This window comes from Zootoca vivipara, chromosome Z2, assembly GCF_965207765.1.
Source record: "Zootoca vivipara chromosome Z2, rZooViv2.hap1.1, whole genome shotgun sequence".
In the NCBI taxonomy this organism is placed as follows: Eukaryota; Metazoa; Chordata; class Lepidosauria; order Squamata; family Lacertidae; genus Zootoca; species Zootoca vivipara.
Window position 1 is genome coordinate 26,800,419 of NC_142585.1, and position 17,052 is coordinate 26,817,470.

Consider the following 17,052-nt stretch of genomic DNA (forward strand, 5'->3'; position numbering starts at 1 on the left):
ACACTGTTAAAAAGCCAAATCAAATGTTTCATTTCAAAGTATAAATCTTTGTTCATTCTTCCTCCAATGGAGAAAAAGAAGGCACACACTGCAAAATCAAAGCAAGTCACTGGAGTCAAGAGGAAGCATGGTAAGAATGAATTCTGCTAATGCAAATGTTCCTCCCTATAGTAAAAGCATCTTATTTACTGTACGTACTACTGAATATCAGTACAAGGGCAAATAAAACATAATGGCACCTTTCCTCACTTTCCTTGCCAGAGAAACATAACTGGAAAAATAACTGTACTTGTGGAACCTCTTCAAAACTGACATTAATCTTTTGAAAAACTTCTTTTCAATGGCCACTTTACATCCATTATATGTGGAAGCAGATCTTTGGCAAAAACAACCATAAGAGGGGAAAGGTAGGGTGCTCTGAATGACCAATGTTATATCATAACATGTATTGGTAGACACTGTTTGTTTTAGCCCTGTCTGTTTTAGCAGCAGACCAAAAACCAAGAAAGATAATTGCAATAGCTGTTTAAGGGAACACAGAACTATCTGGGAAATGGCTGCTGAGGGGTAGCCAAATATGCTGCCACCCTACCTGCTACCTCTCCCCCCACCCCAGTATATGCTCCCCTACTCCCTCCTGTTCACACAGGAGATCAAAAGCATCTGTTTTGTGTTTAAGTGTCCTCCACAAAGAACTTACAATTGACTTAGGTTTTTTTCAAGGGATAGATAGAACATTCTGAGCTGCCATGCTTTAAAATGACTGACACAATCCTATACATCCCACAAAGCAGCAAGTCGCATTGAATTCAATGTCATAAGAGTACATGGCACCTTGTCCCCATATGCCTAGTGACTGCTTCCAGGAGCTTTATATATTTACTAAATAGTATTAAGGATAAAATAGTGCCATGCACCTTCCCAATGCTCCTCTCCGGGGTTGGTGTCCCCAATTTCCATTCCACAAGGATACCGTTAATCTGGGGTTCCAATCAGCATCAGTGCACACCATTACCACAAACTGGCCAATATGCCAATACTCATTAGATTCTAGTCAAGGTTTGATTTTGCTCAGTAGCAACCCAATGGAATGGGGGACTTATGACTGTAAGAAATCACTCAGCTTATTGCTATAAAATAATATGAAATGGAATAATGAATGCTATAGATCTTATGTAAAAGTTATATAGAAAATGAAATCTATAAAACCAACACAAAATAAAATATTTGAACATGAAGCAACATGCATAATTAGATTTAAAGCAACTTAAAACAACTGGATATAATTTGCATATGAACTACTGAGTGGCACTTCATTTTCATTTCACTTTTAATTTGTATACTACCTTTCTATATTGGTATGCAGAAGGCAATTTATAAGCTGTAGAAACAACAAAATATACAGCAAAGATCACACATCATAATAATCTGATTTAATACAATTAAGTCATATTTAAAAATGACTTTAAAATGAACAACTTATATCAAATTAAATAATATTCAATAATCCATATAGGATATAATAATGCATACTAAAATTAACTTTCAAAATACCATGAAAAATTAATTAAACAAAAATAAATCATGACTATGCTGTAGTCAATAAAAACAGCAAAGTGCCAATACCTAAAATATAATGTAAAAATACTGAACTGAGCAATGAAGTCACATAGCTTATAAAATCACAAGATAACTGGTCCCCTTTCCAGGTCCAATATCTAACAAAGCTGCCAAAGCAATCAAGGTAAATAGCAAAACTGTAGCCCATCCAGCCATGAAACATTTTTTAGCATATTGAGTCAATAAAATTTCAGTCACCAGTCTTAGGGAAGTCAGATAGGCCTCATAGTAGCTTAAGCAAAGCCAAGCAGATAGCAGGCAGCAAGGAAGAAGAAGAAAACAAGCAACCTCCTCGCTCTCCCCAAAAGAAGTACTACCGAAAAACTGACTGCACCTTTTATATTTTTCAGCAATGGTTCCAGGGGGGTGGACCTTTGTGCATAAAATCTAGACTATGAGTTACTATCATAAACTATCTGGGAGGGAGAGGAACTGGGACTCTGCTTTATCAGGAGTTCCCCATGCAAGGCACCGTGACACATTTCCAGCATTGGTTTGCCAGAACAAGTTATGCTCTCACTTTTGTTTTGGCACAAAAGTTGCTGTTTTTCCACTACTCTGCTGATAATACCAAGGTTTCCAACAGCCTTATCTAAAGAAGCAGTGTGTACGAAGATCCAAGAATCTTCCACATTAAAGATACAGGCATGGAAGTGTCATTCATTTTGATCCATCATAGCTGCTCTATTCGTGAAACCTACCAAAACTGATGGTTCTGAATATGTAGTCCTAGCAGGGCCCATATTAACAGGTCAATGGTGTCAAAAGTCACAAAGGGATCAAGAGGCAGGAGCAAGGTAACACTCCCCTTGTCCCTTTCCCTGTAAAGGTCAGAGTTGAGGATCAATAGTTCAATTGGATCAATTCCAATCCAAGAGGTCCACAGTAAGTTTCTTTAGGAGTGGACACACCATCTATTTCAAGGCAGCATGCTCTAGTCAAACTAACTCTGATAGGTTGCATAAGCCAGCTGGGACTGAGGTCAAGAGAGCAAATGGTCAGACGTACAACTGCTAGCACCTTGTCCACATCCGCTGACTGCATAAGTTCAAACTGATCCTACAGCACATCACTGACTGTGGCACTGGGTACCTTCATCTGGAACCACAACTGCAGGTCAATGGTACTCCATGTGTTAAATTGCAAGCCAGCCTGTGATCCTCAGATGAAGGGCAGTGTAGACATTTAATAAACATCAACAACACTCTGAATTCGAGCCAATTTATCATCAACATGTGTAACTAGTTGGTCACAGCAGGTCCTCAAATGCTCCAGATTCCTCCTCTACAGTGGGAGTCATCATCATCATTTATCCATACAAAGTTAAAACATCTGAAAGGGTTTTTAAACACAGGCAACACTTTAAAAGGGCTAAACAGATAGCCCCAAATCAATATAGTCAATTTTAGTCTTACGACGCTTGAAAGCTAAAAAAAGAAATTTGGCCACCAATGAGGCTGTATTTCTAGTAGCATTATTCAGCAAGTATAAAACCTGATTTTCTCTGGGTAGAAAGCTAAACTGGAGTAGAAGTGGAGCTATAAGATTTTGCCTAAGCTCTGAATAAGAAGGGCAAGTTAGGAGAATATATTCGGTGGACTCGACCGCCCCATGGCACAATGACAAGTTCTCTGGGCGTATGGTACTCCCCCATACCTTCCCCACAGTACCGCAGAATTGAGGGCATTTAATCTAGCCGCTGTAAGAAGTCTACGGTATTCCACAAAGTGGATTTCCGCAAGGTAGGGGGCTGGTATGATCTGGTAGATCTGGTCCCCAAGAAACATCCCTGGTTTTAGCTGAGCTATATATTCTTGCCTAGCAATATCACTCAGTCTCAGGGAGATCACAGCTCTGGCTTGAATGTACGTCATAGACTGGAAGTAAAGGTGTGACAATCCACAGGACTGAACCTCATTAGTGACTTCCCTTTCCCACGATGATTGAAAATCATCCCTCAAAATCAAGGGTGCGATACCCACTGGTTTAAAGGAAAGCTTGAGCCATAGCCAAACCTTCGTCTTCAGGGCCACATACCGTAGGGCTTGCCAACCGACCTCCAGTCTCATAGCCCCGCCCGCTACAGAAGGAGGAATCCTAAGAATGGCTCTGAGAAAGCTTGTTTGGATAGAATCCAGTTTCAGAAAATCCCCACGGGAGCCCAAAGAGATACCCACCAAAAGAAGGACTTTCATTTGAAAAAGTCTCAAAGCTACCTTCACTGATTGCGCCTGGTTCTTAGCATATAGAGATCTAATCTGCCTGGCTGCTTTAGATGCATTGGTAGTTATTTGGTCTCTATGGGCCAGAAAAGACCTATTTAATTGAATTACTTGCCCCAGATATTTAAAGCAGTTAGCCTGCTCTAGGGGGATCCCGTTCATCGACCATTGATGGGGTCTCGGACGCGTGGTCTTGGCATAGTTAGGTTGGAGCTTATGTTGAACACAGTATTCATGTAAAGCTTGTAACATTCTCCTCAGCCCAATGGGGGATCTAGCGAGAAGGGCGGCATCATCTGCATACAGGAGAACATTCAGAGAACGGCCTGCTAATTTGGGAGGATGAAAAGCGTCATTGGCCATATGAGTCACCAGTGAGTTAATGTAAAAGTTAAACAATGCTGGAGCCAATAGACAGCCCTGTCTTACCCCCCTAGAGGTGGTAACGGGTTGGAGACTAGGCCATTATTGTCTAGCCTGATTCTCAGCAAGGTGTTAATGTGCAGGTTGATAATCAGGTGAAGGAGGCTGCGATCGATTGTTATAGCAGCCAATTTTGAAGAACTTTTGGGGCTTTGTCGGCATACTTTTCCGCCAGATGGTACAGAGTTAATATTTGGTCCATTGTAGATCTCCCAGGGCGAAAACCCACCTGCTCATCAGCAATGATTTTGTCATCCTCCATCCATTTTGATCATTTGTTTAGCAAGTACCCAGAATAAATCTTCAGTGGGAGTCATTAACCTCTGGACTATTCAAAATAACTGTCTGTTGACCACTTGAGGATGCAATGAAAAATGTGCCTTCCTCGTAGCCCACACTGGAACATGGTAGGCATGTTTATGCATACTAGCCAGGGTTCAGTCAGCTTTCAATAAAGAATTGTATCACTTGAGCTCTAGCCTTCATGTAGTTTGCTTCATAGCCCAAAGCTGCCCAAAATTCTAAGGAACCACATGAGCACCACTAAACTGGAGAGGAGGCTGAGGAGTGATTGTGTCAGCTACCCATTTCATTTCACCATTTTATAGCTAGACAGGGGCTTTGATAGGATCATCTGCATTCTCCCACTAGCAAAACATTCAGGAAAACATCATGTTCCAAGGCAGGCCTTCAAAATGGGCCCACCACCCTTACAATATACCTGTTTGTTCTAATTTTAAAAGTATCCTGTTGCTCTTGTTTTCTGAAACAGCAAGTGAAATGCTAAATTATTGAATAAGTGAATCCCTTCTTTAGCAATTCAAGCTAGCAATGCAAATAAGGGGGGGGGGATTCTAAACAAACTTCCACTTGCAGTCAAGTTACTATGGGACTCTTCTCATTTCCTAGACACAAATCATGCAGTATTCCACACACCTCTGGTTGTACGAAGGCCCACACCCAAGTGTACTGGCTATTAGAATAGCAGTTGTAGAAGTGTGATAATAGCAGCAGAAAAGGTCACTGTGCACAGCGTTCTGTGAATGGATGTAACCTTCACATTACTGATTCTATCTGTGACAGCAAAAGTCAGCATATGCAGCAACTACCTTGCTCCAAGTATGACTGTGTTCCAGAAAGTTTCCTTCCAAAAAGGAAGACACAGACAACTCTGCTGTAAAATTATTTATTCTGCAAATCCAATGTCCTAAGGCAGTGGTGTAGAACTTGTGGCCCTCAAGATGTTCAGTGAGACTGATGGGCTTATGGACTCCCTCCCCCCGATTTCTGCATTTGGTATAATCTAAGTAAAGGTAAAGGGACCCCTGACCATTAGGTCCAGTCGTGACCGACTCTGGGGTTCGGCGCTCATCTTGCGTTATTGGCCAAGGGAGCCAGCGTACAGCTTCCAGGTCATGTGGCCAGCATGACAAAGCTGCTTCTGGCAAACCAGAGCAGCGCACGGAAACACCATTTACCTTCCTGCTTGGAGAGGTACCTATTTATCTACTTGCACTTTGATGTGCTTTCAAACTGCTAGGTAGGCAGGAGCTGGGACCAAGCAATGGGAGCTCACCCCGTCGCAGGGATTTGAACCGCCGACCTTCTGATCAGCAAGCCCTAGGCTCTGTGGTTTAACCCACTGCACCACCTGCGTGCCTATAATCTAAGTACCTTGGCTCATTTGTGATTCACATTTCACTTCAAGGCCATTTGGAAATCAAACTCAAGAAACTGGACAGATTGATGTAACTTATAGAAGTGTAAATATTTATTTTATGACTTTGAGATGCCTTGGGGGTCCAAAGGTTGAGGGTGCATATGCTTCTACGAATATAAATTTTAAAATGCTGAGGTTCACCAAATGGATTGTTTCAGCTAAAATAAAATGAAATGTTTATTTTCACTGTAACGGAATCCTGTCAGTCACCATGAAATTTCTGAATGCTACTTAAGTTTGTGACAAATCTCAGAAGTATTTAAAAAGCATCATAGAAGATGTTTACTTCTGGGTCAGCCTTCAGGAAGGTGCCCATCAAATGTATGTTTTTATGTATTGATGTCTGTTGATATCCTCAGCCTGAGTGATGTGAAGACCCTGCCACCTTTGGACACTTAGCATTTTATATTGCCCAGACCTGTTACACAAGGACACACTTCCAGGCAGAACAGAAGATACAGCTTTGTGACCAATGAAGACACTACAACAGAAAAAAGAGAGCTGGGGACAGGACTCTACACCATTGATCCTCATGGCTCATTTACCTTGAGTCAGAAGTACCTGAAGCTCCCTGAAGAGATAGAGAAAAAACTGGTTGAGAGAAGTGACTTTATTGTGCACGTTGCTAGAAGGGTGGGGATGCTGGTTAATGATGATCAGTAACTGATGAGCTGACATACGACTAGAGTAAGATATATTCATTTAGTCATGAATAGTTCTGTGTAAGCAAGCAAACTACCTTTTTTTACATCATGAAACCATTGAATAGCAATTATAGCACTGAGGGTCCCTTCCATCTCAGCCTAGCAGAAATCAGGGTCACATATGACCATACAACTTACTAAGAATCAGAAATTCTCTGCCCTGGAAATTTACTTTGCCGTTTCCTCTCCCACATGGGCAGACTTATAATAGGCAATGTGGTGTAGCCAGATATCTTTTTAGAGAAATAAGGGCACATGGTTCAAGAGGAAGCATAAAACAAGCATGCGTGTACAAATCAAAAGGGCTGGGCAACTCCATAAATATCATGATAGCCATGAAGCTTTGAGCTGTTGACCCAAAGTTAATGGCCTGGGCATGGACAGAACAATCTGCATTAGTAGGCAGCCAATATTCAGCTTTCTAAATGGGTTACAGCAGACAAGTAGTCTTCAGAAGGGGTTTTCAGTGTGATATGTCCCTGAAAGTAGTTTAAGTGTTATCAGACTGGACCTAGTAAGTGTTCCAATTCTTACTTTCGTCCTGTGAAAGTTTGGGATGTTCCATGTGCTACCAAATTCTTTGATGGAAACCACTTCCAAGTAGGCTACAGTAAAACTTCCACAAGTAGATTGTAACTTGTGAAGTGCCCATTACATGTGTAGATCACTGAACATACAGAATGTAATATACAACGCTTTCTGGAATTTTGCTACAGGGATCTGGTAGCACGCAGAGCATCCCTTAAAGAGGAGTAACTTTTACACAAATTGGGCAAGTTATCTCCAGGTGTTTCTTCATTCAACTCTAGATGTGCTTCGTCCCAGTTGTTATCCTCCTTTTTTAAAAAAGCTGATTTTGTGCAAGTCCTACAGTCACTACAGACCTGTTTCCCCAGCACATTTATACTGGGTGTAGAGGAGAGGCTGATGTGTGACCCTACACAACTCTTGTTATTTACAGTCACCCTCAGGCTTCTCCACCTTTGTTTTGTAGACTAAAATAAATTACTTGTGTTTGCTGCAGGGATGTAAAGCAATAACTGCACAAATCCCATATTATTAAAATAATTTAAAAACCTAAACACATAATTCTTAGCTGAGGAAGGAGACAAACAGAAATGAAATGAAAAGCAACAAAAGGATGCTTGCACAAACATAACCTTAAAGAACGATTTAGTTGCTACCTCACCTGCTCACTCATTTACTGTTCTAGTTTTTAGTAAAGTATCACAGCGATGTAAAGTTTGAAAATTTGTTGAACACCTGTAACATGTACCATCCAATACCTTGTTAAGTAATCATATAGTATGTTTTATCTTTACTGGTGAACTTTCCATTTGACATCCTGTACCATAAGCTATACGGATGCAGATTGACCTAACCTAAAATAAGGGGTATAAAGCGCCGGAAGGTTGCTTGTTGAAAAGCAATCTCAAGAAGGGGAGCACTTATCCATTCCCCTGTCAGCCATATCTCCCCCAAACCCTTTCCCCAACCAGCTTTTATCCTTAAAGAATATCAAATCTCTAAGGTAAACAATGATAATGAATACAAACAATTAAAAACACTGTGAGAAGGGTACAAGGGTAAATACTTGACAAGGAAGGGTTAAAATACTGTTTTTCCTCCTGTCTTTTCTCTTATGCAAATTGTTCTTGCCAAGTGTTAACTTGCCGGGCATTAGATTCTATACACTCAAAAATTAACAAAAGATCCTCTTTTTTCAGCATTAATCTTATGCACATGTACATTTTATTTTATTTTTGCATCATGCACACTTTCAACTTGTTTCCATATTTTAGGACATCAAGCGTGGTGCAACAATGCAAATCTCTCTCTCTCTCTCTCTCTCTCTCTCACACACACACACACACACACACTACTTACTGAACTCTGCCTCCTTTGAACCACAATATTATGAATAACAGGCACTTAAGCTTTGTCACATATCAAAAACAAGATTTGAAAAGCAAACTACAGGGGGGAATTCATCTCCAAGCACATGTTGCCATTACTGCTAGCATACTCACTTCCACTTGCCTCTAAGAAAGCAGCAGCTTAGCTGTAACTCACATTGGTAGTAAAGAAGATAGCTCTTTGCCAAAGCAGAGCCTGTGTGCAGGGGTGTTCTATTCTTTCGACTCTGGTGACAGATTGGTGGATTGGTGTTACGAAAGCTGCTCTCTGCAGAAACACACCCACTTCCATGACTCACAGGAGTATCTTGCTTCTTCTTTTTTTAAGTGATTGTCAACTGTGGTTGAAAGACTATTAACAAGAAAATTCAGCTGTGTCATTTTTTCATTAAAAGGCGACAGGTGGGGGGAGCACTTTGATGTGAGAATCACAACTGCCTCTAAATCAGTGATTATGAGGGAGTAATTATTTAAATTGTTTTTTTTAAATGTTGCTATAGTGCTACGACATCTTAATAAATAGGGGGAAGTTAGATCCACGCAGAAAAGACAGCTTTATCAACCTGATTTAACATATTGACTGTATAACAAAATCAATAGGAATTTTCTAATGATAAGTTCTGAGGTGGTTGGACAGTGTTCTCGAAGCTACGAACATGAGTCTGACCAAACTGCGGGAGGCAGTGGAAGAGAGGAGTGGCTGGCGTGCTCTGGTCCATGGGGTCACAAAGAGTCGGACACAACTAAACGACTAAACAACAACAACAACAACAAGTTCTGAGATGTAATCTGTTGCTCCCAAATGTTCTTCTGGAGGCAAAAACATTTTTATTAAATGAAGGGGTTAGAATTTTTACTCAAGCTGTCTACAACAATAGAAACCCATCACCAGATTCAATAGTAACTGCATGGAAGATCCCTTTGCCTGGATCCCACATGGTTCCAAATATCATGTAAAGGATGGAATCACATCGAAATCATGCACAACAGAGTCAGCAACCTGTATTAGCACAGTGGTTGTAAGGATGCGGCATGGGTATCACTCATGTGACCAGCCTGTCCCACATGGAACAGAAATGTGCTTTTCTCTAAAATGCAAGAGTTGAAAAAATATCTGGAAACTTTAGTTTAACTATTTGCACCACAAACTTCGAAAAAGCATTGCACTTCAGATGACAGTTAAGTCTCTGTCACATCTAAGCTTTAGCCTTAACAAAATTTGATCAAAATTATTATTAGCTATCATAATCATACTATTATTTGATGGTAGTAGGGAATCCCCCAAACCTCAGGTAAAATTGACACCATCAAGGGTAGATATACCAAAGGGGATACTTGATTCCAATGGGATTTTAAAATCTATTATTATTATTATTATTTCTACTACTACTACTACTACTACTTCAGGGCTACTAAAAAGCCTGGGGTAGCTAACACAATGCTCTTCAGAGGTTGTGAACTACAACTCCTTGATTACTGACTCTGACTGAAGGTGATGGGAATTGGAGTCTAAAACATCTAAAGGGCATCAGGTTGGTTATCCCTACCATGACTATTTGTTTTTAAGTAGTCCTCAAGAGCTTTGCAAGAACTTTTGGACTCCCTGGAAGAGAATGGTGGGGGGAAGAGATTCTCTTTCTCCAAGTCTTAAGCACCTGCTTCTGTCCAATTTTTCCATGGCTCTCCTCTGTCATCAGGAACAAATACACAATTTCTCCAAGAGAACAGAAAGTGTTTGTCTAAACTAAAGGACAATATGTGTCTTAATATAGCTGGTGTGGGACAGTGGAGAGAGGGCAGGAAGGAGCTAATCAAGAGTGTACCATTCTAGCTTTAAAATACATTTCTGACTTCTAAGTTTGCCTATGCTGATTCCCTACTTTCATGAATGGTTGTCATCACACTAAATTCCTACCTAAAACTTATTTACATAATTATATCCCCAAGCACTAGCAGACAAGTGTAAGAACATAAGAAGAGCCTGCTGTATCAGGCCAGTGCCAGTTGCCCATCCAGTCCAGCATCCTGTTCTCACAGTGGCCATCCAGATGCCTGTGGGAATCCTACAAGCTGGATTCAAGCACAATAACCCTCTCCCCTCCTGTAGTTTCCAGCAACTGGTATTCAGAAGCACTGCAGTCTTAAACTGCAATGGCACAGCACTGTTATCATGGCTAGTAGCATACATGCTGCATGCATGACTCAATGGTTCCTGAAATATTAGAAGCCTTGCTCTCCAAGCCATGCTACTCAACTATACTGTAATTCTAATGCACATGACATATTACAGAACAATATAAGCTCCCAAAGGGGTGGGGCTCTTCCCCAGTGAATCTACTACCTAAATTTCAAATGGGGAAAATACAGAGGAATAAAATGTGAGCAAATGCACCCTACATGTAATCAAGGTGTGTTTCTTCTGCAGATGAGACTTCCAAGCCAAAGGATTTACAGAAAAAGGGGTGGGCTGAAGAGCAGGGGGCAATTAGATTATCAAACAGGATGGGCAAAGTTGGTTAAGGAAGCAGAAGACTTTTTGGCAGGTGTTAAGAGTTAGAGCTTGCTATAATTAATCGTCTGACAGGCAAGCCAGCATGATCATGGCGCCTTTCGCTTTGGAAATACAGCATTATATGGCAGTCTACAAATATACTACATTTGCTTACAGAATAGAACAGATAAAGTGCCATATTTTTCCATCTATAAGACGCTGCCATGCACAAGACGCTCCCTATTTTGGGGGACTCCAGTTTAAGAAAATGGGGGGGGAGATACTATCCGTGTATAAGACGAGCCCAGATTCTGAACATTATTTTAGAGTAAAAAAAAAGTCTTATACACAGAAAAGTACGGTAATTGTTTTGTTTACCTCTTGCTTGCTCCTTCTTCCCATACTGATTTTATCTATATGGCATACCTAATGTTCAGCATGTTTCTTTCTCCCTTCTCTTTTCATCAAGGTAGAGAACCTGTAGTCTTCAAACTAATTTCATGTCTGTGGGGGGAGCCCAAAGGAAGAGAAGGGTGAAGGGTGAAGAAATAAAGCCAAAACAGATGGGGATGGAAATAGAACAGGGAAGAAGCCCTGTGTAAGTGGTCGGTTGATATTTCTGGCCAGAACAATCTGAAAAACCTTCTATTTCCAAACAGAACTGCCCAGATGTTGAGATTTTCAGGAGAGGCCATGTGAGCAGTTGCATCACCATGCAAAGCTCATGGTAGGGCTGTGTGATGTCTGGTATTCAAGATGGTGATATATCAAAGGCTAAACATCATGATATCACAATGTCTGAAATAAGGTTGGAACTATGTAAACACCAGAAAACAAAAACATTTCTCTCTCCTTTTTAGCCAGTGGGGGTGGGAGGGAAGAAAAAGGAAGAAGCACATAAGGAAGTATAGGATTGGGGGAACAAATGTGTGAGAAAGCAAAGGGGTGAGGGAAGAATTGGGGAGAGTTCGAGGATAGGGAGGAGAAAATAGGGAACATTACGAGGGGGGTGAGACACAGACACCCACACAGACACAGAAGGCAAAAGGGGAGGAAAGGGGCTTAAACAACAGGGCAAGGTTTATTTTTATTTTTTTAAACTCAGGGGTAAATAACCCGTGTATTTTTCCACAGGACAAGCAGCTGTTTCCAGGCGCTGAGGGCATCAGCTATTCAAAAGGCAGGGTTGGGCAGCAACATGGGGGTGGGCTCTGGGGAGGTGAAGCAGAAAGACCTTCCTGCTCTTCAAAGACCCCCAACCAGAGCTTGAGTATCAGAAGGCGCCCTCAGGAAGGTTCTGCTGGCAAAGAGAGTCCAAAAGGAGAAAAGAAAGGGGGCTCCCAGAAAGAAGCCCAGAACCAGCTTGGACCAGCATCTCCCTCAAGCATGTACCAGCCTGGCACCTGTGCTTTAAAAAAGAAGCTTGTGGCATCTACTGTACCGGTATATTGCTAAGTTTCTGGGTGGGCTGCTTTCTTCAGCGCCTGCTCTTGTGGTTTGCTGCCCCCTGCAGGAGGCAAGGAAGAGCTGAGGCAGCACAGCAATGGGGCGACAAGAATCATGAGAAGTGATAACTAGCTTCAAGGTTTTCCCCACATCATGATTTTTTACAGCGCGCACACACACACTGTGTTTCGCGATATATTGCCATGTTGAATATTATGAAAATGTTAACATGATGTGGACTTCAAACCCGCTTTGAACTACATTGCCCAGCCCTAGTTCATGGGATAGCAATGTGTGAGAGGGACTTCTCTGTGTTGACCCCCCCCCCCAGACTGTGGGATGCCCTCACCTCTGAGGTGCATCTGGCCTTGTCATTGTATATATTTCAACAGATCAACGCACAGGCCTTTGGGACTGGAAGATGTTACATAATTTAATTGTACTGAGCTCCATGTAACTCATCCTGGGATCACAATGTGAAGGATGGGCTATCAGTGCCCAAAAATATATATTTTTAAACACCTTGACCTTTCAACTGTGACAAATTAACTCAATCTTCTTGGGTGCCTTGTGCAACATAATGATGGTACTGTTGCTGCAGTGGACCCTCTGCTAGTCTTGAGGCCCAAGCAAACACCTGACATCACTCCGGAGCCTGCAATGATTTGAGGCATCATAAAGCTGGATTAGAAGGGAATTCAAGTATTTTGTAGAACATTTTATTGGTCAGTTGCGTTCAGAGGTTTGGACCATATAAGTATTTGAGTTTGGTTTTAAAACAAACAAACAAACAACAGTTCCATCAGACAAGTGTTCAACTGCATGACATCATTCTGGCCAAAGGAGGGAAAGGCTAGAGCTTGAGAGACCAACAGGACACCCAATAGGAAGTCCTGGGGCTGAACAAGTCTTGAACACTGTAGGTAGGCCCAGTTGGGCCTCACTGAACAATGGAGAATATTCCTAGCCACCCTACATTTTCATATTCTTTCAGCAGTAATCCATTCTGACCTGGGACTTGGAGTTTTTTTGCAATGTGTTTTCTTGACACAAAATTTAGTTGCTAGCTAATGGATCAACATATTTGAATGACAGGTCAGGGGAAGGATAGAGATTTCCAGTTATTTCCCTAACCCTACTTCCCAATTTCTCATTCATCACTGAGGTCCCTGCCACAGGCAAGCCAAGTCTACTTTTCTTTTGCAAACCTGGTCTTGCTCACCATAGCACATTATCCAGGTCCTGAGAAAGAGATCAGGAATATGTGACCTGTCAAGGCACAAAACAACCCTCTTCTATTTTTCTTTTTTCTTTTGACCAAGACAAGTAGAGATTCTCTGCTCCCTCTTGCTGACCCATCGAGTTATCACCTTCTGCAACTGAAAATGTGAAGTGAAATAGACGTGATCAACTTTTGCATTATCTCTAGCATGAGCTGCCAAACAATCCCTTAGTTTCACCTCCATATTTAATTGTTGCTGCTATATATTGCTTGCTAATACTGAAATAAGCAGAATTTTTAAAATGCCTAAATTTACGCCAAAACTTGGGTAAATTTTCCCCATCTGTAAGCAACAGACTAAAAGATAGTAGGAGACAGTAATAAAAATAAAATCATCTCCAATTATACAAAATTTCATAACTTTGGTGCTATTATAGTCTTCCTTATATAAAAAACATATTTAAATAGCAGTTTAAGGAAGAAAAAACCCAGTATTAAAACCTTCCAATTTGTAACATGAAAATATCTCACGCAAAGGGAGAAACTTTGCACTACAGCTTTAAACGTTTAAGCCTCTAATGTCCATTGCTTAGCAACCGGGCATCCTTACCTAAACACCATTTTTCAGCAGAGTCACGACTGACTGGTGGGGCTGATAATGCAATTCAAAAAGAACAAATGTTCCCAAAGTACTTGAATTCTGTTCACATAGTACTGTATTTCAAGTATCAATACACCTTTCTGTGTAATAAAATAAAAATGCTTTCCCAGTAATTATATACCACAACAGGATTTTAACAGGATGAAAAATAATAATTTTTCAATTGCACAATTTCAGCTTCAGTTCTTAGAAGAATTAAGGGATAAAGGCAGATAATCATTATTCACAACACTGTTTTATCTTGATGCAAAGTACATTTAAAAAACCATTTTATGAAGAAGGCATTTGATTTAAACTTTTGATTTAAACTTTTTAAATGATGATTTAAACTTTTTCAGGCAGCCCATGATCACTCAGAGTCCAGTGAAATCATTAGGAATTTTTCAGTCACAAATTCTGAGCAACCAGTTTCTGTTTCAAAAGCAACCAATCACAAGAAAAAAGAAATACTGTAATGTGAATATAAGTTCTTCGCAGGCCAAAACTACCGGTATGTATTAAATTATAGGTTTGGAATTTCATTCAACAACAGAAGACTATGACCAGAGTCTTATGTTACTTGAGCAGCATTGCTAGCGTCCCTTTGCAATATGGATCCCACCTTGCCGAAGTAATGTGTGAAGGATAGAATCATCCAAAAAATGGATGGGGAACCTGTGGCACTCCACATATTGCTGGATGACAACTCCCATCATCTCTAACTATTGACCATAGTGGCTGGACTGAGGGGAGTTGGTGTCTAACAACATATGAAGAATCAAAGGTTCCCCACCTCTGCTGTAAGAGAATGGCCAGGCACTGTCAGGAGTAGTGCCAGCAACCTGTACTGGGACAGCAATGGTTATAGGCATGGAACATGGGTACATAGTTGCCAAGTCTCCCGTTTTTCACGGGAAACCCCTGGATTTTAATCCGTTTCCCGCTGTTATCCCGAATAGGAAAAAATCCCGCAATTCCCCTGATTTCCTACCTGCCAGGGAGGCTCCTTCTGCGACTTCCGGTGCTGCTCTGCCCTGCTCTGTCTGGGCATCGGAAATTGGGCAGCACCGGCACCGGAAGTTGCTTCTACGCATGTCCAGACATGCATAGAAGCGACTTCTGGTGCCGTGCCGCTGCTGATCCCAGATTTTTCAACGGGAGACTCGGCAGCTATGCATGGGTACTACTTATGCAACAGCCTGCCCCACAGGACTCCATCGCTCAAATGTTATTGGAGTGATGTGGGATTCTGCCAGAGAACTGGCAATATCCTTGAGACAGAAAGAGTGTAAAGTTGATCAGAACTTTAATCAATTATCTGCATCACAAATTACAAAAAACATTTCATTCCAGATAATTCTTATTCCTTCATTTAAAAAAATATCTATGCTTTTGCTACTACAGAATTTGCTATGTACTCCTTAATAAAATGCCTATTCCTGCCCCCCTAACCCTCAAGAATTTTGCAAAAAAAATGCACTTCTTAAAAGAAGGGAGGGATCTATTTCTTCAGTCTAATTATCTAACACACCTATCCCCAATTGTTGTATCAGGAAGAAACATGATTCCAAGAGAATTGAAACGGTGCATGTCTAAAACATGAGGCAATGGCTTGAGAAAAGGGGCAATTCATGACTCATGTGGCGTACAGAAGGAGGCTAGTCAGGAGCAAATATTTATTTATTGCATTTATATCCCACCTTTTCCTCCAATGAGTTCAATGTGATGTACATGGTTCTCCCCCTCCTTGTTTAATTTACTCTCCTAGCTCTAAAATATTACTTCTACCATGCAAGTTTGCATTTGATAATTTCCTACTGAAGATGGCATCACACAAAAATTTTACCTAACACTTATTTGCATGCTTGAAACTGCTAGCACTAAACAAACAACTGCTACACATTCCATGGTTCATGTCTCAATGGGAATTCTAAATTAAAAAACAAACAAACCTGAGAGACACTCCTAATATTTGCATACCAACTTCAATGGACATGAAGCAACCATTTTTTTAAAAAAATATGCAGTTTTGTTTGATTTGTTAAATTGTCTAGCGTTAATAATGCAAATAGCATAATCCCTCTATCCAAATCTTTTGTTCCTTAACCAGACAGGTGGTAACATATGTATTCTCTTAATTCATTTTTGCCCATCAAGGAAAAAATGTATTTAAAGGATACAAGAACACTGACAGACTACAAAGGCTGCAGTCCTACACTGCATTCAAAGATGTTTTAATTATGTGATTGAATCCCCCATCTTAACATCACTATTCTACATCAAGCTGTCCCCTTGGCTGCTTGGGAAAGGACAACAAACTAAAGCCTACTTCTCATAAACCTCAGATAAGGCATTAAGCTTATGTCTGTACTGCAACACTTCCTGCTCTAGCTGCGGGCTCATATGATTGAATACCACCACCACTCAATAAATAATTCTCTGCACTATATACTAGTAGCCAAAATTGTAGAAACCTTTTGGAGAAAATGTATTTCCAAGGTTTGATGCCTCCACTTTTTTGGAGTAATACCATAAAATTATATATCAATGGAAATATAATTTAATGAAGAATGTAATGAAACAAAGATCGTTCAATTATCTATATTATATCAAAAGTTATAGCCAAATAACCAGAAATAGGAGTGTTT

The 17,052-nt window shown here is 40.7% G+C and overlaps 1 protein-coding gene across 5 annotated transcripts in view; it reads right to left on the reverse strand.

The window, feature by feature from the left end:
• ZC3H12B (zinc finger CCCH-type containing 12B) overlaps positions 1-17,052 on the reverse strand; it is a 40,003-nt gene that overhangs the window by 13,038 nt on the left and 9,913 nt on the right. The window contains exon 3 of one of the 5 annotated variants that reach the window (XM_088664650.1): positions 13,765-13,921. The exons of 3 other annotated variants lie outside the window; for them this stretch is intronic. The gene's annotated coding sequence lies outside the window, so the exon portion shown is untranslated. Of the gene's footprint in view, positions 1-8,762; positions 8,958-13,764; positions 13,922-17,052 lie in introns of those variants that run through there. One more of the 5 variants, XM_088664651.1, reaches the window with a different exon arrangement.